Source organism: Rhopalosiphum maidis, chromosome 1 (genome assembly GCF_003676215.2).
Source record: "Rhopalosiphum maidis isolate BTI-1 chromosome 1, ASM367621v3, whole genome shotgun sequence".
NCBI classification, from domain to species: domain Eukaryota; kingdom Metazoa; phylum Arthropoda; class Insecta; order Hemiptera; family Aphididae; genus Rhopalosiphum; species Rhopalosiphum maidis.
Window position 1 is genome coordinate 82,383,745 of NC_040877.1, and position 27,629 is coordinate 82,411,373.

General features: G+C 29.2%; 1 protein-coding gene across 1 annotated transcript in view; it reads left to right on the top strand.

The window, feature by feature from the left end:
• Window positions 1-3,458: 3,458 nt before the first annotated feature.
• The window catches only part of LOC113555605 (solute carrier organic anion transporter family member 3A1), a 37,823-nt gene continuing 13,652 nt past the window's right edge, over window positions 3,459-27,629 (top strand). Inside the window, exon 1 of the mRNA XM_026960059.2 lies at window positions 3,459-4,104. The gene's annotated coding sequence lies outside the window, so the exon portion shown is untranslated. The remainder of the gene's footprint in view (window positions 4,105-27,629) is intronic.

Sequence of the window (27,629 nt, forward strand, 5' to 3'; positions counted from 1 at the left end):
TAAATTAAATGTCAATAAATATCTGCAATTATAAAATTGATTATTCTATTTACGGTAAGCTGAATCTCGACCTATGTGCTCTAATTATTAAATATTGTTTGGCCCCCACGCGTTATGTGGTAATACTCATTATCTCCTCAAAGAAATAAATAATAAAATGCAATTTAAAATGGATCATTTATTATAATATACTCGTCACGGATTATAAGTCTTAGACCATCTAAAAATAATATGTTACATCGAAGGTATCACACATTAGCACATTTTCATATGTTTTAAATTAGTATAAATATGCCAGTTACAAAATGTAATTTAAGATACAGCATAAGTGCATCGATTCTACTGTAACAAATTAGTTTAAACTCTATACATTTTAAAGTATAGTAAAATACAATAGTGAATAATATTATTAAGTAGGTTTAAATAAAACAAAAAGAATACATTAAATTTGTATTTCAAAAAAGTTAATATATAAATATAACTGACATACGGACCATGCGTACGTGGTACACAATATAACGAGGATTGGATGTGTATTTTTATTTTAAGTTTGTACACGATATAATAATAAATAAATAATTTTTAAATGATTAAGAGCAGAGTTTGGTTTACTGGAAAAACGGTCGAAATTTTTTTTATAAATTGTTGTATTGCTTAATTGAAATACATTAACTGTTTTATTTACATAGATTTTTATTAAAGCAAGGTATGTGCATAGTTTTTTTTTCTATGAACATTTTTGTTTCATCAAAAATCTATAAAAGTATCATGTGATAGTTTGTTTACCTTTATAGTTTGAACATTTTTTAGTCTACTTTGGTTCATTTAAGAGGTGATGATTAGATTTTTTTATTAGATTTCTTAAATACAAGTAAAATTTGCATGCTATATTCAACAGAATATTGTGAAGAAATCTAATCAAGTAGTGTTTTAATAAAGCTATCATGATTCTATTATTTTGTTGAAATAAATAAATTATAAACATCAGAAATTAAGAAATAAAACACACTGTTATGCAATTAATTATATGATATAGTTAATTGAGCTTTCCGATTAGAATCGTTTTAATTGCTACATGATGTAAAATAATAATAATAATAAGTATTCATTTTATTACAAAATAAATGTAAATGTAAATTTAAAATGGTTAATTATAGAAATAGCTATGGCCAAATTTTTATTATTAAATCGGATAAAATATTCCTCAAAGTCCATACTTAAATCTTATTTTATATAAAAGTAGTTTTTTAGAAATATTACACTATCTCGGCATAATACTGCAAATAATCTGTATTTTGGCGACTTATCAAATAACGTTCCGTTATACGTCTTGGTATGTGAATATATTTGTACATACATTTAATCTGTCTCATTGAATTCAGAGTTTAGATAAGTTCTACAAACTAATACCGTGGTCGGTAATTACTCGTCTTATTCTATATATTATACTATTATAATACATTTGGAAAAATGCATCTCTTAGTAAGTACACACAATAGAATTTCTATTTGTGGGCATTGACGTTTTTTGTGCAATATCCATTTTCTAAAGATTTTAAAGGCAATCTTGCTTAATTAATTTTTGTGTTTAATCTTATTATCATTCAGGAGCACTGTTATTATCATAACAATTATCATATTTGTTTGCATTTATATACATAATTTCACACATTACATTTTAAGATAATTTAACCAAAAAATATTAGTGACGTAACTCTATAAGTGAAATTAAGTCTGCTTGATATTAAATTACAGAATTATAGACAAATATAGTAAAGTTAATTCATAATAATATTTATACACTCCGATGCTTTAATCTGACAAATTATAATAATTTCTTTTTTATTTACGTATTGTGTAAGCCATATCATAGAAGAACCTTGCGAATAATCCAATAAGAATTAAGGTGTTAAAAAACATTTATAAAAAGCTATATTGTAGAAATCTCAGAAAAAATAATTAGTTATAGCTAAATAATTGGTATAATTTAAATTGTTGTATATTACAAAATTCAGAGGAAAAGTTTTATGCATCACTGATCGCTCATCATTCTTATACCGAAAATAGACACGGATGTATTTACATTGCTACAACTGCGATGACTCGGAGTACATATTATAATGCCGTGTCGCATGGGTGGACAGACGAGAACGAAGCTGCAAGTTGCCGGGTTCGATCTCAGCCGGTTAGCCGGAGCTTAATCCTGTTTAAGGACAGAACGTTGTCCGGATATCTGTAATAATATGAATAAATACAAGTATAACGTATAGGTATATAAATGTAGAGGGAAACAGTTTGAGCTTGCGATGCCTTATAATCACAGCCAACATGATGTAAATATTATATAAATCTGTAAAATACGTACAAGTTGTGTGACGGAGGGTCTTATTAATACGTAAATATTATATACTAGATACTTAATACGCGGGGAACAGACGAGCACAACTTCTCATATCGGACGACCGTTTTAGAGGTTTGGTATAGTCGTTGTACAATGATATGTAAAATAATATTACAATAGGTATTATGGGTAGGTACATCGTGCGGTACACGAGTGGACGAACGCATAAATATAACAACATATATAATTATGTCGACTGTCATGGTGGACGAAATATAATAATTGCGATTCGGTGGATATAGAAAGTCACCATCGACCACGACACGTATACACATTATACACACACACACACACACACACACACACCGGTCAATTATTATATTATGTAGGTATGCAGTTCCTACGCGCCGTGCAGCGAGACTGCAGCGTATATGATATTATTATTATTATTATTATTATAACGATCGGTTGTTCTTCGGAGTGGAAAGTGTGTATACGAAGAAAAGTGCAGTGGGCAGCAGAAGGTAAGGCATGAAAACAAAAACAATTGTAATCTTGAAAACTTTGAAACGTGACGTCACGCTGCGGTAACGACGGTACAGAGAAAGACACTGACGGAGAGAGAGAGAGAGAGAGACACACACACAGCGAGAGAGAGAGTGATTGAGAGAGAGAGAGAGAGAGAGAGCGAGTGAAAGAGAAGAGAGAAAACACCAAAGTCGCGAGACGACGTATGCCTTGGACATAAGCCCACACGAGCTACCAGTGAGAGTGGAAAATTACAATAATATTATATACCATTACGGCGGCGGCGGGGCGGGTGGCGGTGTAGAGAGGGGTATGAGGAGGCGACGGAGCGCCGGTCACAGTAAACTATAGCGGACAGGATGTGAAAAAAGCGGCGGCGGTGGAGGCAACTTGGGCGGCGACGGCGGCCGAGGATATTTTGTATCTCGTCACGTGGCAACGCCGCGGTCGTCGCCGAGCGGCGCACCAACACCATCTGGATCGAAGCCGGCCAAGCACGAAGGTCGTCTGTGGGTCGCGCGGCGGCGGCGGCGGCGGTGGCGGCGGCTCGGCTTCGCCGGCAAACCGACACTGTACCGAGCGAGCGCGGCGCCGCCGATCGCAGTAGCAGTGCTCCGGTCGTCCAGACCTCCCGACACACGCGCGCGCATGCTCTTCCAATCCACCGCCGCCGCCGTCCGGTGCGAATGATAATAATAATAATAATAATAATAATACAAAAAATCACAACAACAACATTTACACACATAATACACGTCGCGCCGAGAGCACATTTCACGCTTTCATTCATTCTCCCGGCCAGCTCACCGGTAGTAATAATATAATATAACAGGATATATACCCGAAAGTTAGGTATAGTCATTATTGTATTGTATCCACTTATAATATCTAACACGGCCATAAGAAAAACCTCTCGAGCCGCGATTTCGCCGGTCCGACGGTTTGTCGCGAGTGCAGAAGTTTGTGCTAATCGCGGCGCGACATCAAACTATAAAACACATATCATATCGGATAAACAAATAATCACATCGATAAGCGCAGGCCGCAGACGCGCGCGCGGTCGGCTCGGGGGAGAACGTCGCGAGAGGGATCGGTCGTGAACCGCGACGAGGAGCGGAACAGTAGCAGCAGCACCAGCACCACCAGCACCAGCACCAGCAGCACCAGCATCAGCCAAAGTTCTAACCGCGTGCTGCCGACGCCGTGGACGGTCAGCGGACCCCACTATGACCACAGGTTAGTCAAAATCAGCGGTCCTTATATTATTCGCGGGCGTCCTTTAATCGGCACGTTTTGTTGTAACGGACGTCCTTATAGTTTATGTGTAGATCGCTCCATTAGTCTGAAATCCGGTATTTTACATTGTTGCGGGTTGCGAGCGATGTACGCGCAGACCGCGTCTGGGCAATGTTGTTGCATAAACAAACGCATTATAATACGAAACAGAGCCGTGTTGACGACCACCCCTAAAGGTGCTGCAAGTCGAAGTCGGCAATAATGTTATAAATTGTTAACAAATATTGTACTTTTAAACGTAAAAAAACTGGAATAGAATAAAAAATAAAAATAATATAGCCGGCGTATTATTCCACGTGGGAGACGCTATACATATATATATATATATATTTACATATAAATGTATACGTATACGCATCGGCTCTGTGTACGTTTTTTCAAGGTTTTCGAAGTGCGCGCGCGCCGGCCACCGTATCGCCGGCGTTAACAGTCGCACGCCGGCGTCACATTATTTTGTATACCCGGTGTGCGGTAACCCTTGGCAACGCGGTCGTAAACGTTGCGTCGCGTTCTGCCATCCTACGACGGCACGCATCAACACTAAAAAAAAAGAAAAGAAAATAATAATATTATAAAGTACACGGGGACATCACGAACGCCATGTCGACGTATTATGATGATAGCAATACGGTTTTATAGCGCCAAAAAACAGTATTAAACCTCGATACCATATTTGCATAATGATCGTGCTCTGAGCGATGGGAGGGAGGGGAAATAAAACGAAAACACGGCGTGTTATCGCCGCCACGACGCACGCGCGTTTTTCCCGCGTGCCCTCGCCAAAAGCCTGCGGGAGTAATAACCCCGCGCGGTGGCGAGACCACCGTTGGTGCGCGCGTGTAGGACTACCCTGGTCGGTAACGGATTTATTGTCATTATTTGTATAGGTACACGGTCAACGCGAAGGGTTAAACCTGTACATGCGTCACTCCGGACAGACCTCGCATAATGTACGTGCGGTAAACGTTGTTTTTTTGTTTTTGTATGCAAATTTTGATAGGAAATACTTATTATGGACATGGTAAACACCTTTTGCGTGGCACCTTTTACTATATTTTTAACGGAAACCTAGTGATATTATTTATGCGTATTACAGCATTGGGGGCGGGGATTAAGTTAAAACGATTTTTTATGATTTGCTTGTTTTTGACCTCGATGAAATTTTGAGAACTGCTCGACATTTTTGACTCTAGTGACACTTGGATTATTTATTTGTGATAAAATAAACAATTTGAAATAAATAGTGTGTTAAACCTGATGGAAAATATTTAATGTTACCGCACTATATACGCTATAAAATGTATAGACCTTTAGTTATGATATACGTAAGCAAATGCGATATGCGTAACATTTATGATCAAGTTTTTTCATTATTTATATAACATTGTTTTTCATCTCTATTAATTAGTGGAATTATTTGTTGACTCTCGTTTAAAAATATTTTTTGAAACATAATTAAACATTATTATGTGTTACATAAACCAATATCTGGTAAAACGTTTTTGTTATGTTATTTAATTTGTAAAAAATAAAATCATATCAAACTTTAACAATAATTATTGTTAGTTACATCATCCACCAAATGTTTTATATTAATTATCTAAAAATATTACGTTACGTTTTGTGCACATGTGTTATTTGACACTCACACCATTATTATAATTTATATTTTATAGTGTAAATAAGTAATCGTAAAAATAATTGTATATTAATAATTATATTATATTAATTATAATATATTATAAAATATAAGTACCTTATAATATTTTATTTACATCAAGGATTAATATTTAAAAATATTTGATTCTGCTCACTTAAGTCAACTGTACTTATTGACTGAATGATTTTTTTAAACTAATTGTATAAATTAAATTATGCAATTTTTTACTTTTTTTTTTTTTAATTTCGTTTACAATGTTAAAAAAATGTGTGTTGTGTTTTTAAATTTTTATTTATTTTTCTATAAAATCGTCTAAGTTATTTATCACATAACAAATATAATATAAAATTATTTTGTTTACATTTATATGATATATAATGGTTTTATACAGAAAATTAACTATTCATTTATGAATCGTTAACTCGGACTCATCTGTTTTATTATAAACACTAATATACGTATTAAGTGTAAAATTAAGCTATACTAATAAATAATAAAAAAAATCAAACTATTGTGATTATAAGACTACATGTCGATAAAAAAATAATCATTAATACATATTTTTAATCTAGTAAATATAGACCATAATTAATTCATTATTATTATTTTTTTAATATTAATAATACATAATATTCGCGTAATAACAATTTAAAACAATTGTATTTTGAATTATTTTCACTATGAAACTATATTTAAATACTTGATTGTTTTTTTAAGTTCAAATTGATTTATAGAGACAGTAACACGAACAAATTTAAATAATTGTTTATATTATTAAAAAAAAAAAAAGTTGAATGAAAGACAATAAAAAAAAATGTGAATTTGGTTTATTTTAAGATGTTTAACATTTAATACAATGACTTTAAGGTCAGACAAAAGTGATAAAAGTTGTCTTGAGAAGAAATAAAATATTCTTTTATTGTTTTCAAGACACATATATGCTTTAAATCACATATTAAAAAACTATGCTAACAACATTCTAAGTTATATATATTTTTTTTATATTATTGTCCAGATTGTCCTTGAAAAGAGAAAAACCATCAATTCAATCTACAATATTTTTTATCCATAATCTATAAAGCATAATATATGAATAGTGTATAAGTTTTCCGTGTATAGTTTAGATAAGGAAATAAAAATTATCAAGTTTAAATATGCACAGGTGAAGAGAACATTGCATTCATGTGGAACATAGAAACAATATAAAATACAATTTAAACAATTTTGTTAAATAATTGACTATAGTTAAAAAAAATGTAATATGCTTAAAATATCTAAAATGATTAAACATAGTAAATTATTTCATGCTATAATAATTATAGGTTTTGATCATTCTTCCAAAAACTTGATCTATATAGCTTTAACTGTATGTGTTAAATAATTAACTAAATTATTTTTCTTAAATATATTCTGCTAATATCAAAATTCACGGTATAAGTTGTAAGTTCAAAGTGTTTTATTGTTTATTTACGTTTAATATTCCCTCGTGTCAGCGAAGAATAAATCTGATAGAATAGATGTATTAAACAGGTACTTTTTTTTTAGATAAGATAACTTTCTTGAATAAATTATTATTGGGTGTCATTAAGAAGATTGGTTGAAAATCCAAGGGTATAAAATATAAGACAATAAACTATGCATACAAAAGTGTTAAAATACACAATATTATGTAGAGAGAAAAAATAATAATTACAAATTCAATTTATCATTTAACTATAAAAAACACTTATTATATTAAAATACTCTTATATTATACATACTTATAAAATATGTAGACCATTTATTATTTAACAAGTGAAAATAAATTAAAGTTAAAGTGTGCACCTATTTTGAACATTATAGATTCTAAAACAAGTAGTTCTAGAGTCCATAAATATTATTTATTATAACAATGGTAGGTGTAACTTAACTTATCATTAATAATAATTAGGTTGGTTTTTCGATGTAAAAGGTAATCGAGTAGTTGTTTTGTGATGATGCGTTTACATTTAGTTACAAATAATAAAATTAAGATAATAGGCACATATTACATAACGTGTTAATGTATTCTGAATTGAGTACGTTATTGTTTAATCTATTTAATCAATTACATTTATTATACCGTTTAAATTTTGTGATTAAAAATATAAGATATCGTATGTAGTGTCTAAAGTAATTAAAATTTATTCATTTATTAAAACTTAAAAATCATTATGATTAAAATAATAAAAACAAAATTTTCTTTGAAAATATAATGTGCCGTTACAACTGACAAATAATAATTCACATTGAAGACATTTTTTATGATACTAAATAGTTTAAATATTGATTGTATATTCTGTAAATGAACTAAATTTCTTGATTTAAATAAGTAATAGGTTACTCTAGAATTGAAATTAAATTCGAATTTTCATTATGAAAATAAGCGGTTTATTAAAGAAAAGTAATTTTAAATTTAATGATTCTTGCTTAAGCAGTAAGTCAATTTCTCAGAATGTGCCATAGGCTGATACTATATATAACTCTATAAGTGTAATTATACTGTTCCAGATTTTTTTCTCCTGGAAGTCGTTTTCAATAAAATTAGTTAGCGTTAACACTGGTTCATATAATTTTCTAAACAATTCTAAAAACAGTTTGTGTCACTATAAATGATTTTACTATTAGAGGCTAAATTCGTTTCAAGAGAATCATTTCGAAGATCTGTTAACGATTGACAGAAACGATATAAACCTAAAATTATAGATTCCTCATGTCATTATTTGTACTCCTAAAATTATTTGGTTTTAGTATAGCAACAATCTTTGTTTCTCGTAATGAATACTGAATAATTTTGAAACATAAGACTAGACGGAGTTTGTCCATTGAAATAATTTTAATAAATATAAATGTTTGGCATACACAACGTTAAATATGTATTTTCATATATCAGAATTAATTCTAACTTATACTAAGTCAGTTTCATGTGTTAGTTACTTAGTACATAAACATAAAAACTACATTAAATAAATGTTAAATAACATTAAATAACACATTAAAAAAAACCACTCTAAAGAAAAATTTCTAAAATATTTTAAATTAATACAAAATGTAACAATTTTTAAAAAAAGTTTGTAATACAAGTCTTTTCCTTTTAATGTTTAATCTAATTTGATAAAGATAAAATAAGATAAATTAACTAAATATATATATTTATTTTATATATATGAATCAAAACTGTGTTTTAATTATGTATATTATATCGTACATGTACATTTTAAAATATAAGTTAATTATTCACTTTGTTCTATAATATTGTAAATCTGTTTTCTCTATTATTTGCTGTGATAAATAAATAATTCTGATATTTTAATATACATAATATATTATGTATTATATTTTCATAGTGTGTATACTATGGTTGAAAATGCACAATTAAGTTAACTAGTCGTCTGATTTTTACAAATTGAAACTTTAATTTAACCGTAGTTTTGTGATCGTCAGTTTAAAAGAGAATTTCAAAATAAATCTCTATTTTTCCAAGAATATAAAACATTTTTTTGATAAAATAAAACAACGTTATATTCCTGATATTTTATTTAAACCATCTTAAATGTTTATTCTGTGGAGCAGTTACATAATTGTATTCTGTATATACACAAATCGATCAAACTTCAATGTTTTTAATGTTATATGAATTATGAAAAAATATTTAATTATCTTTATAATACTAAGAATAAACTTAATAATTTACCACTTACAATTATAGCTCTAAAAATTAAATACATATAAATATTAGGTAATATTAAAATATAATATACACATAAACTAGATTTGTGTGTTGTTGTAAACATTGTTCTTATTTCTATGTATATATTATATCTTTGTAATAATTGACTAGTTTGATTTAATAATGTAACAAAATCGTATTAAATTCACTGCTGTAAAATTAATAACCATTAAAAACTAGATTTTTATTTCAGAATATTTTCTATTCATAAATAGGAATTGTAAATTTTTTCATTGATTATTTAATATTTATAAATTGAGGATTGGATGTAATTGATGTACATATTCAAGTGACCTTGTCATAAAATATGATTTTTCTTAAGTATATTATAATTTATAATTAACAAAAAAGTAATACGCAAATCAATTCAATCGGTTTATTATTTTAATTAAAGAATACTCAATTTTCAATTGTATTTAAAAAGCGTTCTTAAAAAAATGAAATTGTTGTAATGTAATACAGTCTATAATATATTCATAAATTATTTTTTTTTAGTTTTAGTGTTGAATAACATGTTTACAACTTATTTATTTGCCATAACACAAAAAAAGTTTGATTTTAATATTTAATTACGTCAAATCGAATGTAAGTATGCAACATAAAAATGCATACAAGACATGGGTTTCGATATAATATCTCTTACATTATTAAATTTCACGAGCAGAATAATAAAGTCAGATTAACAAAATAGGTGCATAAATATTGTGCTGAGCATGATTGAGAATATAATTATTAAATCTCTTCAAACAATTCTCACGTTATAGTTTACACTCTAAGACACCGTTTATTTTAATTTAATTTTAATGAGTTCTCGTAAGATAAAACATGTAAGTGGACATTACAACGATTGTTATTTGTAAGTACGTATGTATACTGAAATACATTAGGTACATAATAAAAATTATTTGAATTTGAGTTCGCAAACGTTAATTCAAAGCAAAAAACTTATGGGCACATTTTTATATTGTTCACATATTTTAAATAAGCGTTTTTCACCTCATCATCAATGGTTGTAACGTTTTTTATTTTATATCATACACTAATTTATTCAAAAAATATTTATGCAATATATAAAATATATGTGTAGTTATTAATAGTCACCCTCCGCACTCCACTTACCGCATGGTCATAGGTAGGCCCTTGTTTTTGATTTTAGATATATTAATTGCTATTAATTATTATTGTTTGAAGTGCTTAAAGCTTAATAGGCTCGTGTTGTACTAAATAAATTATAAATATAAATATAATAATCACGGGCACATACATGGCAAACATAAAGAATTATAATACTATTAATATAGTAATATTATGCGAATGTAACTATTTGTAAACGAATAAAAAATTCAAATTTATACATTAGTTTTAAGTGTTTTAACAATGATTACACGCATAGAGTTTGTTGGTTACACGGGATCTGCATTTTTAGACAACGGACGCGACGTACGAAAACGCCGAAATAGAAATCGGATAAAAGTGGCCGAGAACAAACCAATACAACGATCGTGACAAACGAGAACGTAATAATAATAATAATAATATCTACATGAATAAAATATTATTGAAACGCATATTATAGTTGTACATTGTAAGTTATAACATCTCGCGTATAATGTGCATTAATCAAGTTATCAACAGCAGCAGCTGCTGGTTTGACTATAACCCGAGTGCGTTTGCATTTGAATACACAAATGTGCGTATAATATTGTAAGTAGGTACCTCTCTATATTACCTTCCGACTTGCTTGCTCTCTAAAACAGCTATAATATGATATTTATTGTATTATTTCGTATGAATAAATCAAATCAAAATTTTGAACTGAAATGTATGTCGAGATGAAATGTCTTATGAAATGTTGTACGTGAGAGCGACAGTTCACAAATACTTATAATAGTAAAGTTAATGACCACCGGTGACTGACTCTAATTGAGCGCGTACGCCTATTTAAAGCTGCATCGTATAAATAATATTATTTAATCACCATTCATAAATCAGTACAATTAACACACTTGTTTATTATTATTATTATTATTATTACCAGATAATCAATTAGATGAAACATTTTTGTAAACCAATATTTTGGAAAATATTCAAACTTAACTATCATTTCTATTCAGAAATACGAAAAATAATATGGGAAATATTTTACTATTTTAACTAAACACACAACAAAAAAAAAAAAAAAAAAGAAAAAGAAAATATGTATCCAAATATGTATATTAAAATCAGAAAGTATTTCCTGAATGTAATTAGCTGTAAAGTTTTGATCTCAAGTTATGAAAATGCTCTTTGTCCATGATTTATGATCGTATCAACACACTTGTTTTATAATGTAACCAACCGTATACTGTAGTTTTTCTGATATAAGAGGCCTTTATACTGCACCTACTCAATCTGTGTAAAATGAAAAGTACAGTGTGGGGAATAACTTGAACAATAATAGTAATATAAAACAGGAAGACCGTTAAACACAGACCGTTAAAGTCCAAATATAGATACGCATCAAAAACGAAAAAAACACACACATTACACATGCTCATATTCTACATAGTTTTATACAACGTTTAATGACCTGCGAAATTCTCTTCCTGAGACGATGACATAGTCCTTGTGCTCGTGTCTACTATATGCATAAACATTATATATATTTATTATTTATATGTATTTATGCAGTTAATACCGAGTGATTCGTCGCCGCCACTGTCAAACCAATTTATTATTGTTACGAATGCGAGTTATAAGGCACGATGGGTCTATTAAAAACACATCAATTTTGGTAAAACGAAATCGCCACTCTCGTCATAAACGGGGAACAGCTCACTCACAGTATATATACATGAATATTATACAGCACGACGTACTAAAATAATATATTGTTCATGTGTTATGAATTACGGCAATAGTGATGAACGACACGCGTTAAACACTTTGCCCGCGCAAAAATGTCTTGTAATTTGTATTTGTCTTAATTCACAGAGATGCGAGATAATTTCGTCAGTTGTATTATTAAACAATAAAAGCTTCTTAGCGGCGAATGAAGCACGCTGTGTGTGAATTGGTGTGGGAAGTGGTAATGGGGTAGTAATGCTACGTTTTTAGATGCATCACAACCTCTTCGGTCAACAATTTGATAGGACATTTTGCACCGTAGATTATAGACGGTTTAGATTTTTTATGAATTTGATTTATTACGTTCATTTTCACTTAAGTGTATAGATGATTTCTTTTGTTTAATGTCCATCAGCTATCAATCATATTATTACCGTCGCAGGAATACTCTGAAATCGGGTACCGATCGAACGGAAAATGGTCATCATTCATCGATTATTGAGAACAAGAATACTTTGACATCTTTATAGATTTATCTATGTCAGATATTACTCTGGTAAAAACATGTAATATTTTCTAAAATTATTTGTGTAGCTCTAATTTGGGAAATGCTTATGCTTACCTATTACTAACCTAACCTATGGGAAATCGAACAAATTTACATTATAGTCTTCCGCATTCGTGTACACTTTTCATAATATAAACCGCCGTAACTATTAATTATTAACCAGCACAATAAAGTGAAAATGAATATAAAAATAAAACGGCTTTTTTTAAACGGACATTATTATACGCAGTCATATGTCATGTAATATAAGTGCCATTCTGTACCTGGGGGCTGGCAGCACCGAGTTTCACGTTATGGCAGTTGCTACCATTATTATAGCCACCTGCTGAATTATGTATATTAGTATAAATGCGCGAATAATATTACAGTCGAGGCTTTTCTTTACCATCGTCCGAATAATCACGTGCGTAATGTTACGTAACAGTCGCTAATCGTGCTGACGACTGAGACCGCAGTGCGCATTGTTTCCATTTTTTTTAGCTACGCCGAACACTTTAACCTATTACAACCGTACGATATTATCCATTATGTTCAATCGTTTTGCGTATATTATCGTGCTATAAGTACTATGTATTTAGGGTAAATTCGTATAGATTGTCACAAAGAATATAATTTCAGTTTAAAAAAAAAAAAAAAAAGAACAATATGATGGTTGGATGCGGTGTTTGCGCGTACCACCTTATAATTTAATACAATATTATGCCTTACCTAAAAATAATAAAATATTACACGCGCAGACGAAAAACCGTTATCGATTTCGTATAAATTATTACTACAATACTGTAATGATAAATATACGCGCAGCAGTATTTGTACCACGTATATATTGAGCGCGGCATTCTGATTCCTGGCATCCTGTTGTCGCATATCAGCGCAGACGAGAACGTGTAATTGAAAATTTCAAAAAAAGAAAAGAAAAATACATAAGTTACGTGAGAGAAATACAATTCTCTGAGACGATAACGCAGTGTGTAGACCCTTTTTTTCATTACATAATTATATCGTATACGACTATAATGTGGTGCTGTCCAGGGTGATGGAACGAGGAGGGGGAAGGGGCAGGCGGTAATAGAGAGAAAAAAAGGTCAACCACACATTCTATTCCAGTGCGTTTTTACTACGCAGTGCTATGTAATTTTTTAATACCATCGTCCTCGCCGTCGTCGTCGTTGACTTGTTGCCAATTATCGTCAGTCGTGCGTGCGTGCGTGGGTATCCATACTATTATACCGGAAGTGTGTATTGGAGTTAGAAATGTCTCGAAAAGAAATTGCACATGTTATTGTGAATACGTAACATTGAGCTGGCGGCGACATTATGCATTATTAACGGATGATGTGTATTGTGATTAGTTTATCTGATCTGGATATATATATATATGTATGTGTGTGTGTGTGCGTGTGTATACCTATACTGCAGCCCAAGTTCCCCCAGTTAGGTTATGCATATATATATAGTAAATGCCAGGCCAGACAATGACGTTCGTCCGATTCGTAAAAAAAAAAAAAAAAAATTAAAAACGTATGGTGGTGAAGTCTTTTTTACACGTTGCCGTATGGTATATATATATATATATATTAGACACACACACACAAACACACACACACATATGCGATAATGACATATTATAAATCGCATCAGTATTCACTACTACTTTTGAACGCGATGTGTTGTGCGCGTATTATATACATGTATTGTATACATTTGTACACTGCAGTGTGCAGTGTACATAATGTACGCGTGTGTATAATAGACACGCATAATATATGACTAAGTGACGGGCACGTCGGCAAACAACGGGCGTCGGAGTATATAAAAATGATTGCTCGATAAAGTTCATTGCTACAAGACGCGTGTATATTCGTCGCAACACAATATACTGCTAAGGCCTACGTCGAGTATAATATTATTATGAAAAAAAAAAAACTGTACATGCAATATATGCATATGGGTGCACTGGAAACGTTTATCCAGAGTTGAGGATAATAATTTTACATTTTTTCGACGTTGGTATAAACTGCTACGGTGTTTTGGAAGATTTCCACCTACACACAGGTAGGTAGGCACTTCCTTGAATTCGTAATAAGCAGGTAACGTTCCCATATATTATTATTGTTTGTGAACAGAAATGGAAAAGTAAAAATCCAATCGAATAAGTTCTGAAACCGTAATTGTCTAAGTTTTTAATGGTGGACAAATTATAATTGCCATTTACGTATTATAATATTCATGAGTTTGAATAGCTGCGTAAATGTTGGCGTCAGCTCTTTGACGCATCACGTATGGCTATAATTATTTGTTTACTAATGTCTTGCAAATTTAAGTATCAAATATGTAATAATACGACGAAAATTGCAATTGAAAGTTAAAACGTCCATAGACAGGTCAAAAAACAAAATGAAAATAAACTCGTGCGTAATGTGTTATGTTCACAGATACTTAATATACATATATATATATATATATATATATACAATACACGTTAGCGAATAGCGTAAAATTATTGCCGAGTTAAGTTCATTAGTGCCACAAAACGAATATTGATCATATAGTTCCAAAAAAATTGATAACACGTATAACACTTATAGTGATAACACTTATACTCGTTGTTGTTAACTGTATTCTGGACAAAATCATAATGATTCAAATTCAAAGAAATTTTTAATTTTGTATGATGATAATAGGTTTTTCTTAACAATCGGTGATTTATTTAATTAAGACTTTAATAGCAAAACTATATAGTGCAAATATTTAGATTTCGGTTTATATTTTACATCGACTATTGATTGACCGATTTCAAAATGAAACATTTTTAGAGAGATGTCGAACTTAACATAACAAAACACTCGGTTGTGACGTAAATCTTTTGTTAAGAATTCCAATAATTAGGATGAGAAAAGTTACACGAAAGTGGCCCTTGTAATGTGCGTTTGCACTCTACAATATTATGTACATTGGGTCACGATTCATTAGTAGCTTTATTTTTTATCTTAAAAATCAAACGTTTAATAATAATTTGTTATGCACTCAAACGTATTATACCTTCAGACCCAATAACATTAATGTCTAAATCGTATTACATAATATTTTACAAGAGTTATTACAGTGTATTGTTCCCACACTCCCACTCAAACACGCACATTGTATTTATACTATTGTCGGTCAGACTTAAAAAATCTTCATTGATGGGTACACTGTACGCAAGCACGAATACTCGTAAACTGCTCTTGACCTTCACCGCACGAGTGTATTAGACTGTTAAGTGTTTAAAAATCATTAAGTTATTGTAAAATTTTCTGAGTATGGACTGAATAGAGCGTTTAAAAAGCGTACCAAAGAATATTTTATTAATATTAATGTGTATACATTAATTCTAGTTAAAAATTAGTAATTATGTGGTACTTTAATGCATTAATGTATACTATTATAATAAGAACGTAGTATAATTCGCCTTGAGAATAAACACAATTTTTGAATAACTGGATGTACAAAATAATTAATATTTTCACGCTTTCATTCGGATATGCGCCAATTCGATTTGATTATAATATTATAACTCAAACCAATCAAATAAATGGAGTAATTGATAATTATTACTAATTCAATACAACGTTTTTAAAAATATTCATTCAATTATTACTATTGTGAAATAGCGAATTATTTAAATAATGAAATTCATAGATTTTTTTGAGATTTATGCAATAGTATCTATCAATGATTATTTAACAGATAATTTTAATAAAAGTAAGAAATAAGAAAATGAACATGTCCAAACTATTAACTACAGGGTTAATTAAGAAAAATATAAATTGTCATACTTGATATAACACCATCAGGGTGATTTTCAACATCTTATGACATTATAATAAAGCTAGTACCTAAAATATATACCTATTTATTGAGTAATATATTGTCGTATACTCATTATGTGGTGGTTTGTTTATGTACGTTTATAAACACTGGTATTATTCCATTGAAATTTATTATCTAATGTTTATAGATAATTAGACTTATTATGCTTAACTTTTACGGGTATTTCATAGGCTTTATATTCGTTTTGTTAATGTGTTGATGATAATATTCTTGTGAAAACATGTAATTTTTGACAATAAATTAATCAAAAAAGAGATGCACAGTTTTATATATATAAAACTTGTAAATAATTTTAGTTTTAATAAAATAACTAAGTCAAATTTAAGTCATCGACGCAAAGAAATAACTAAGTTATTTTTTAACATTTCGTTTGCTTGACTGATTAAGTTAAAAGTTATCAAAATAATTAATTTATAACTAAACTTTTATCCTTTTTACTTGTTCCTTATCAGATTTGTGCATACTATAGAGTTTATAAAAGCTATGTTAATATCTGAGAATTTTTTTTCAAAGCATTGTTCTATGAGATTATTTATTTAAATACGAAACAAATAATTTAGAATATTATATAATATATATTACAGTGTATTTATAGATAACTGTAATAATATATGGTTTTTAATATTTTGTTTATTATTTATAAATTATTTTTTTCTTAAATATTCTTGAAATAAATAGATTTATATAGATAAAAAACATAATAAAAAAATATTTAACTATTAATGTATAATACTGACATAAACAATTATAATGTGCATTAAAGTGTATTAAATAAAAACATGTACCTATGTCCTAAATATCTATTATTTTCTGATAAAAAGTTATCGTGAAGTTATCGCTGTTTTAAATGTTTGATAAATTACGAATTACGTATGTTGTGCAATTTTTCAGAAAATGTTCAGTAAAATTCCTTTCTATTACATATTATTACACTGCCTATATGAAATTATTGTTATACCGGCAATTGTATAAAAAATACATTAATGACATGTGACACAAATCAGAACTTTTCAAACCTCGTTATTACCATTAAGGACATATAGAATAATGGAACGCAGCCAACCGGATAATTAAAACATAATACTTTGTATCACGTGAAATTCCTAAACTCGCATAAAATTATAAAAAAATAAAAAATATATAAGCAGAGACTATAGACAGGATGTTGAGCACTTGTCTCGTTTCGCTCACACCTATTACCTTTTTCGTATATTATTAGTAAAGGTTAAAGTGTTAAAGTTATATATATTAAAAAAATAGGAGCTTAATTTCGTTTAGGTTATTAGAATGGTAAAGTGTACTTCATAGGCGATTTTTAATGCGAGAATATCTAGTAAATATTTTTTATGTGCCTACTGTTAGCGTTTTACTATTTTTCCTATGAAAATATCAAGGAAGGAGGACTAAACAGATCTTCGTTCAGAGTCTTGTCTAGTTAAGGTTTTTGATCTTTGATGAATATCGACATTTAGCGATAAGACATGATACGTTGTGTAATTAATTACGTTGTACCTATACCATTAAATTGTCAAATTAAATTTTTTTTTTTTATTACTTCCAATATATAATATACAACTACTAACAAATAAAATACGTTATGATGTACAAACAATGTATGTATAACACCGAATAAAGTGCAGCATGTATATTTATATGGTAGAAGCGATGTATATTGATACTACTATAAAATATTAACTTTATAGGCTAATTTTATTAAAATTTATTTCCAAACATAACAATAGATATTATGTAGTCAATGAATTATAACTCAACGAGGATGGTTGTCAAGAATAACATCTGAAGTAGTTACTTTAAAAATCAATAAAGTCTAAGGACTCTGAATTTCAATATTTGATTTGATTCATATTTTGTTTTTAAGTTTTCTTCAAAGCCATACTGGAAAATTAAAAAAAATATATGTCGCACACACGTCACAGTAAAATCAATAATTTCCTTAGTAGAAATTGTTTATGTTATCTTAAAACGTTAATAAATGTTTTATTTTCTGGTCAGTACCACACATTATACACGAACAAATCGATTAAAATATGGTTCGGTCAACTACTATAATATTATATCGTTACTATTTATTCTTTAATAACCAATGTCAAGGGGGCCGGGAACGTTAGTTAACATATGTGATAATAAATTAAACGGACGACAGTAAAAAATCTTTACGAGCATAGTTTTACAGAGCTTGTATAAGCTATAAATGTTATTATAATTTAACAAAATCTCAATATTATAATGAATATTAAATAATGCTATTATAATTATTTAAATAATTTAACTCTAATGGTAATATTGGAATCATTTTTATCACCAGTTGCAGTGTTGCATATTTTATAATTTATTGTATAATACTACTACAGTGGTAGGTACCGACGCACGGTGGAGACAATATACTAATAAATAACATTAAATTATTCGATTGTTTTATACACTAAGAAGTTGGCATTTATTTTGTTTTTTAAAAAATCGTTTCAAACAGAATTTTTTGCGATCATTATTATTATTTTTTTTCCCTTTCATTTCGAGTTGTCCAGACATGACCGAAATAATCGCCGTTCCATCTTGTCGGGCGCCTGCTGGTGCAATAAAAATGCAGTTGAGCATTATTGCTGCAAAGAAACAATAATATTATTATATACAAGAAGAAAGAAAACAAAAAACCACTTGTGCATTAAAACTTTTTTTTTCTTTTTTTTCTCTTAAAAAACCAATCCGAGACAACACGTCATTAGTCAATCTATTATTAATGCACATCGAAACTCGTTCCCAGAGAGAGCCTTTTGCTTATAACCGAGCCGAGACACCGGCGTATTCACACGCACACACAGTATGCACGTTCAGCTTACGACTTCCATGGAGTGTGCGCACGTGATCCCGATATAGGAATTCTTTCTCCCTCTTGGGTTGAAGGTGCATACTTGACGTTTGTGTGTACGAGAGTCTATTGCCTGTGGTCTGAGGGGGACAAAATATAATCTATTTCGAGCGACGGTCATTAGAAAATAAAAAACAAAACAATTACAAATTACAAACAGACAAACAAAAAACAGTCGTACAACACCGTATTCCGTCTACTGTGGCGCCGGATACTACCTTTATAAATATAATAATATTATATTATACATATATTACCCAAAACTAAATGCGTGTTCAAAATGACTCACTCCTAAGCAATTACCGCGGTACATGTATAATATACACGACATTATGTAGAGTAGAGAGTAGATACAGAAAACAACGACTATCGTTCGATATAATGAACGATGTGCAGTGAATATTATTATATTATTTATATTACATTTCACGAGGATAAAAAATAAAAATTTTAAGAGACATAGTTGTATGTAATAGAATATATTGTCGAATTCTGATGTACCTATATAAGTGAGATTGACGCAATGAGATTGGTAAATAAATAATATTACAACCGTCGTTAGTTTCAGTCACAAAGAGTGACAAAAAGAAATTTGGGTTGAATAGCTGGATAGCTGACTAAGCTGCAGTGATGGTTTATATAATAATATACATTGTTATTAAACAGAGCCATTCACCAAGAATGTTCACCCCTATATTTTCATTTAATAATGAATTTATTTAAATTCTGATTTTAAGAATTTTCAATTGTACAATACATTTTTAAATACGTAGTTATATCTATGAAGTTTCCTGTAGTGACAGCATTTATTTTTTTTAAATGAGAACCGCCATTTTTAATGTATGCAAATTATTAAATATAAAACTGTTTTAAAAATGTTGACTTTTAATCAAAAATCAAACGAGTAGCTTTTTAGTTATTTAAATTTATTTTTAAACAAGTTCATGATAATAAGTTAGGAATATATTGGGGATGATCATTTTAAAATTGATAGTTAATATTACCTTATTTATTAACATTTAATAACTATAAAGCATTGATTTGAAAAGAATTTTTTACTAAAGAAAATACTGGTGAGAATAATTGGTAAATCACACTATATAATCATAGAACTGAATTCAATTAATGTATGTATATTGTATAGTACAGTATGTCAAAAACGTGACGTGAACACACAATTTACCACTGTGGCTCCGAAGTTTTTTTTACGTTATTTCCTTAGTTTACGACCAGATTTGAATAAAGTTTATTGCGATTCCAGATTTGATACAAGTGAACGCTGTTTAAACCAGAAAATATTGCACCTGGTCACCATAACTATTAGGCAAACTATACTAGAATGCTTGAAAAATGACTTTCTTAAAATATCCTGTACAAGCCAAGTTTGAAGAGGGGATGTTGCAACATTTTGAAATTACCCTTGTTTACCATAAAAGTGTTCAAAGGAATAATCGTAATTTGAAACAGATGTCCGTGTAATTGTTGTAAGACCAGTACATTTATCATCTGGATCAAAATTTAATTGTATATTGAACAATGTTATTTAGAAGAAAACAAAAAGGATATCACTAGCTACTATGCATATAGTAATTATCATTAAACCGCGTTATTTTATCGTTACGGCTATATGTTATGAATAATTATAAAAACATATTTTGATAACAACTATTGACATTAATTAAAATCCGTCGACCCATCCACAGTACTAGAAAAAAACAATATATTATGTACTTAATATTATGTTTGTTGTATAATAATATATTTTATCATTAATTATTGTTTCAATGAGGTAAGCGTACATACAGTTTATAATGAAAAAATACACTTTACTATTATATGCATATATATATATATATATATATTTATTTATGTATATAGCACAAATAGGTATAAATGTTATTGTATTTATTTTATGTTGTGGTATATTGTACGTACACATAAATTGTTATTTTTTACCATACAGATATCGTTCAAATGCAAGTATAGTCGCTTATATTACGTACTATCGATATAATTATACTATGTATTAAATGAATCTTCAATGAGAAAACAATTGAGTTAACTAATAAAAATAAAAAATAAAATCGTTTATCGAACAATTACAACAACTGCATAATATTATAAGAAAACGTATGTAAATCTTCAATTAATATTTTACTTGCACATCTCGATAACTTGAGTATTCAGTTTAAATGTTACGTTCTTAGTGTCAGTTATTTTGTTATTGATCTGTTTGTTAACAAATGAACATTCGTATGCAACTATGCATATAACTACATGATAATAACAGCTAGCTTGATTAGTAGTTAAATAGACGGCGGCATTCCTCTAAACTGCATTATGCATTTCTGTAATAATTAAACACACTTGTCAGTATAATAATAGTAATTGCACCGCCAATTAATATAATTGTTATTTTTTATGAATCATTTTAATTTGATTAAAATGCATTAAAGTGTATTTTTGTTGTTTACATTTAAATTAGACCGTCTAGACTGCATCGTCATATAATTTGTCTCTCCAGCATTCATCAATAATGATTAGTATAAGTCTAATATATAATATTAACAATTGAAACTATATAATAACTCTACACTGTTCAATTTAGAGCAGATAAAACAGACATATTAGTGATTCTTCGATAAAATGTATTGGAGTAATATTTTGTTTTCTTTTCATCGCTAGCATTAATTTTACGACCGTTAGACCGTTGGACACTGAATCCAATACAATGTACAATGACTAATTTCTTTTAAATTATCATTCATATATTTTTTTTAATAATCGTTAAGCATTTGTGCGGTGGTAGTCCATACGTATTTTTAAAATAATTAATGGAAGAAAAACAACAACAAATCCCGAACCAACCTGTCACTAACAGTATAGAGTAATTATTTACGTAATGCGATGTTGACGATGGCGTACTATAATACATCATGATAGGTACCCATAAATTAGTAATTAAACATTATACATACGCCACGTAAATATGTGGGTTTTTTGTCAATAACAAGTAAAACAACGACGCAAAAATGATATAGCATAATATTATAATAGGAAACCGAATTTCACAGTACCTACAAAACGTATTATTACAATTATATTATATTGTTCATAAGTCATGATGAGGTTAAAAATTAATATTATGGCTCTGCAGTTATCAACAGCTAAGAAAATAATTATAAAAAACATTTGGGTATTTGAAACAAATATGTAGTGTAAATTATATAGTGTTGCGAGTTCGTGACCAGTGAATATTAATAAACACAAAAACTGGACACGTAAAATACGCAATAATATCGGTTTCCAGTTAATACCTAATTTGATCAATTTGGAGAAAAATATTTATTACATATTATTGTTGGGGTATCGTGTGATGATGATTGTTTTTGTAAGGATTTTACATTGTATTTTATGATTTTTGAAACATTTATCGATCATATAAAATATTTACGTACAAAATACATCCACATTGAATTGATGAAAATCATAATAGCCGTACTCTAACAGCGTAATCAATAAAATATAATAACATTATTATAAAATAAATTCATTTGTTGGGTATGTCATACCTGAAATCTTAAACATATAATTGAAATAAATATTCAATGTCCTTCGTATTTATTGTACAACTGACGATAGATGCGTTTAAATGTTGACTTCTCATCCCTTTATTTCAATGACTGTAGTAATTTAAATGTTGGTTTATTAATTATTTATTTTTAGAAACAGAGTGAAATATAAAACTCCCCACCATAATAATAAAAACCTCAAAAATCGAATTAAAAGTTGTACCATTTAATATTTATTTCAATCAATTAATTTCAATTTGGGTTTTTTAAATATAAAAGTAAGGTGTCGGTTACAGTTTTGGTAAATACAGCTTTATTAACCTGTTATTCCAACTTAATTTTTCTATAACTTGGGAACAAAATAGATACATAAAATTAGTATAATATTTAAATATTACTCTACGCTAACGTTCAGTCCTTTTCTAAAGTTAATACTTAATCTCAACATCTTTCTATACATTGTACATTTATTTTGGTCGTAAAAATAAAATGTATTTTATTATCAGTTAATTAGATTAAAACGATGTAAATTGTCGTTTAATGTTAATTTCATAACAAGAAGTGACCGTAGTAAAATTAATTTATTTTAAAATATGAGATAGATAATTTAAAAATTAAAATAATTTAATAAAATTAAAAAAAAAAATCGAAATCATGTCTGATTTAAAAAAGAAACGAAGTTTTCAGCTTCCCATATGGCGTATACTAATATTGGTTTTGGTTTTTTTCTGTTCTATTCCAATCCTCATTTATTGTAGTTCATATTATATAATTATGTAAATGTATGTTCTTTTAAAGCAAAATCAACCAACTTTGACAAGTGTAAAATTAGTTTTAAACGATTCACAAGAAAATGAGCTTATTTTTACTTAAAATATTTTGTCATATATAATATATTTTTGGATTAAATCAATATTTTCCATTGTATTTTAAATTTGGATTATTAAATTTTTACAAATGTTCATCTTAAATTTTTAAGACTGTGTTGTGAAGTGTTTTGCGGCCAATCATGGTTAAGTTTAGTAAAATATTATTGTAAAAACTTTCAAATAATAAAAGAAGTTATGTTAACACGACGTTTGGTTTTACTTCAATAGTTCTTAAAAATCGAAAAAGTATTAAGTAAAGATGATTCAATATTTATGTACCTTAAGATTTTTTAAGTACAAAATAAAACAAATAAAAATACGAAAATTTGCCTAGGTTTAAAGTTTAGAATGTTTAGATATTATAGAAGAAGTCTTAGAATGTTAAATATTGAAATTTTCATTTTAATATTACAATTATATGATGGATAATTGTAATTTTAAAAAGAAAATTAAGGTAACATTAAGTGTTATAGTAATATATAATATTATGTTATCTTATTTCCATTAATTAAATATTTAGTAATTTAATTTACATTTGTGAATTTATGTGTTTTGTTTATTTCAATTGATGCATATAAAATTATAAACCAAAGCATTAACTTTAACCGCGGGTAGGTATATTATTTTATGCTTGCACGTTGTGTTGGCATAGAACGCAATTTAGATTGATAAATAATTGAAGGTTTATCTATTTCAAACGGACAAACACGTGTGAATTTGTACGCACACATAAATATCTAGGACACGAGGCCCGATACCTATACAATAAGATATATTATTAGGGGGCCCGAATGGAGAATATATAATAATATCGAACGGCGGTAGTTATTGCTCCGCGTTCATTATAACAACGTTTCGTCGTCGTGGAAATAAAACTTAATAATGGCGTATAGTGCACGTATTATTATTATATAATACTATTATACCATATGTGATGCCGTGAAAACTCAAAAAACACGACGTCGGGCTGCGATAATACCTATAATTATACTGTGCGATTGTTATATTCAAATCGCAAAAACTACAAATTGTTTAATTATTCGATTGTTATTATTATTATTATTATAGCGGTGAGGGATGATAAATATTTTTTAAAAACACTATAATGATGCTGTCGGCGCGTATTGCGTGTGGTGTTAGGATTCATAGACACACCAATAATCCACTATATAATATTGTTTTCCTTATATATACTTAAAACGTGCGTATGTGTACACGTTGCCGTATCGCGTATAGTGTATGACTTGTTCTTTGACAAAAATCAATAAAATGTTCACATAACATAATATATTAGGTATAGCGTGTAGGTACATTTTATGTAAATCTTCCGCGTGACAGCCAAAATGTTGTTTGAAATCGCGAGTAAGTGAAATTGACCGTAAAAACTCGTTTTGTACGATGTACTATAATATTATTTGATGCGCTACGCACAAATATCACAAACACAAACGAATGACCAGGATATACGCGAGTGTGTGCGTGTTGTACAAATTTAATTTTTGTTAATGGATGACGCGCAGGACGTAGGTACATGTGAAACTGTATATACCAATACAATTTAGCATATCTCCGTGTATAATATATATATAAAAAAAAAAGCAAAAAACAATATTTTAAAAATATCTTGAAAGTACTTCGTGTTTACAAATGCATATATATTTGAAATGTATTTGTGAATTCTCGTGTCGCTTTTGAATATATTAAAGACGATTATCAATAAAGATATTATTATACACAGCAGCCGGGTGCGTGTATTATTCGTAACCCGCAGTGCACTCTTCTTGATTCGCTTAACTCCACATGCCGGCATAGCGTGGCGTTTTCGGTCATTTGGTGGCGTCGAAGTGGAAGGGTAGATGGGTTCGACGAGAGCGATTTTAGAATAAAACGAAAATAATAATAATAATAATAAAAAAAAAAAACATAGAATTTTAATATGTATGAGTATCGCTTCTATATTTACCGTACGCTCGGCGTAATCGATATACGAGATTAAAAAAATTATAATAATATTATACATAATACAATGTTTATTTTATCATATTATCATTGAAATACGCGTGTAATCGTGTCTAAATAATACGAGAATATGGGACATCGATCGGGACGGTAATCAATTATACATAACGAACTCGGGTTTCGGGCGTAAACAATAAATCAATCGTTAAAAACGCGGGACAGATATTTTACATATATTATAATGTTATTATGCTATTAGCGTGATGCATATAACATAGAATGTTAATAATAAGATACGACTGTCCTGATTTTGAAGCACAACACAAAATATTTTTAACTCACGAGTCCACACGGTTGCAGTAGTCAAACATGATAATACGTTGTACATCATACATTATTATACTACAAATAAGATTAGAGTTTTCCAGAGAACAAAAAAATAGGAGTGCCTTTCCGATTGACTAGTCAAACAATAAAATTTGATGCGAGGAAACCATAGTGTTGTGTATAATGTATATGTTTATCTATATTATACTATGATTTATGTGCGTTAACATAGAATAAGGTACATATTTTTATCTCGCTCGTCTTTCAAAAATAAAATTCCGATTAATTGTAAAATTTACATACCGACATGTTGTATTTATCTTTTTATTCTTTCGTGTTTCGATGAAAACCACGCCAAACACGGCAATAACATGATAAGATAACCTATAATCTGATATAGTTATTTTTAGATTCCTCATGAGTTGTGACCATCAGATCTTAAAGTGAAATACGGTCTTTGTTATAAATCAAGCACTGGGATTCAATGTGTACTTCGATTAAAGTTCTGAAATGTATTTTTGATTCAACACAACGGGATGCGAACGAGCATATTTTAATTTAATTTTTGATTGTATTAGAACATAGTGTTTAAAAAAATTGAAAATTTTAATAATTTATACATGTAGGTATTTATAAAATAAAAAGCGTGTAATAATAATTTTTAAAATTGTTTCAATATTCTAAAAATTCAAAGTTTTCCTAAGTGTTTATTAGCCATTATATAGAGCTGTATGTTATTGGAATTAGCAATGGTCGAATTGGAGAAGGTTCGTTGAGCTCTTCTACTATTTTTATGTTTTTTTTGCGTACCCCAACCATATTTTTTCACTGGACGGGGATGGAACAAACTTATGTACAAACAATCTTTAATAAAATGTGAATTAAAATTTATGTCAATAATATAATACATTTTATCGATTTTTAATATAAAAACAATAATTATTAATTTTTTATCTATTATTTAGTATATAGAATAAATTATGTATGTTGATTATTATTATTATTTTTATTTTGTACTTAACATGTTAGTATTACTATTAAAATATATTATACTAGGAATTTCAATGTCTGTGTAGTTGAAAAGTGGTATTCAAAATGTAAGTATGGTTGGTCAGCGGGGTGTGTGAGGTAAAAGCCCCCCACGGGGCTGTGTTGAGTAATTGTACACTTGGAACA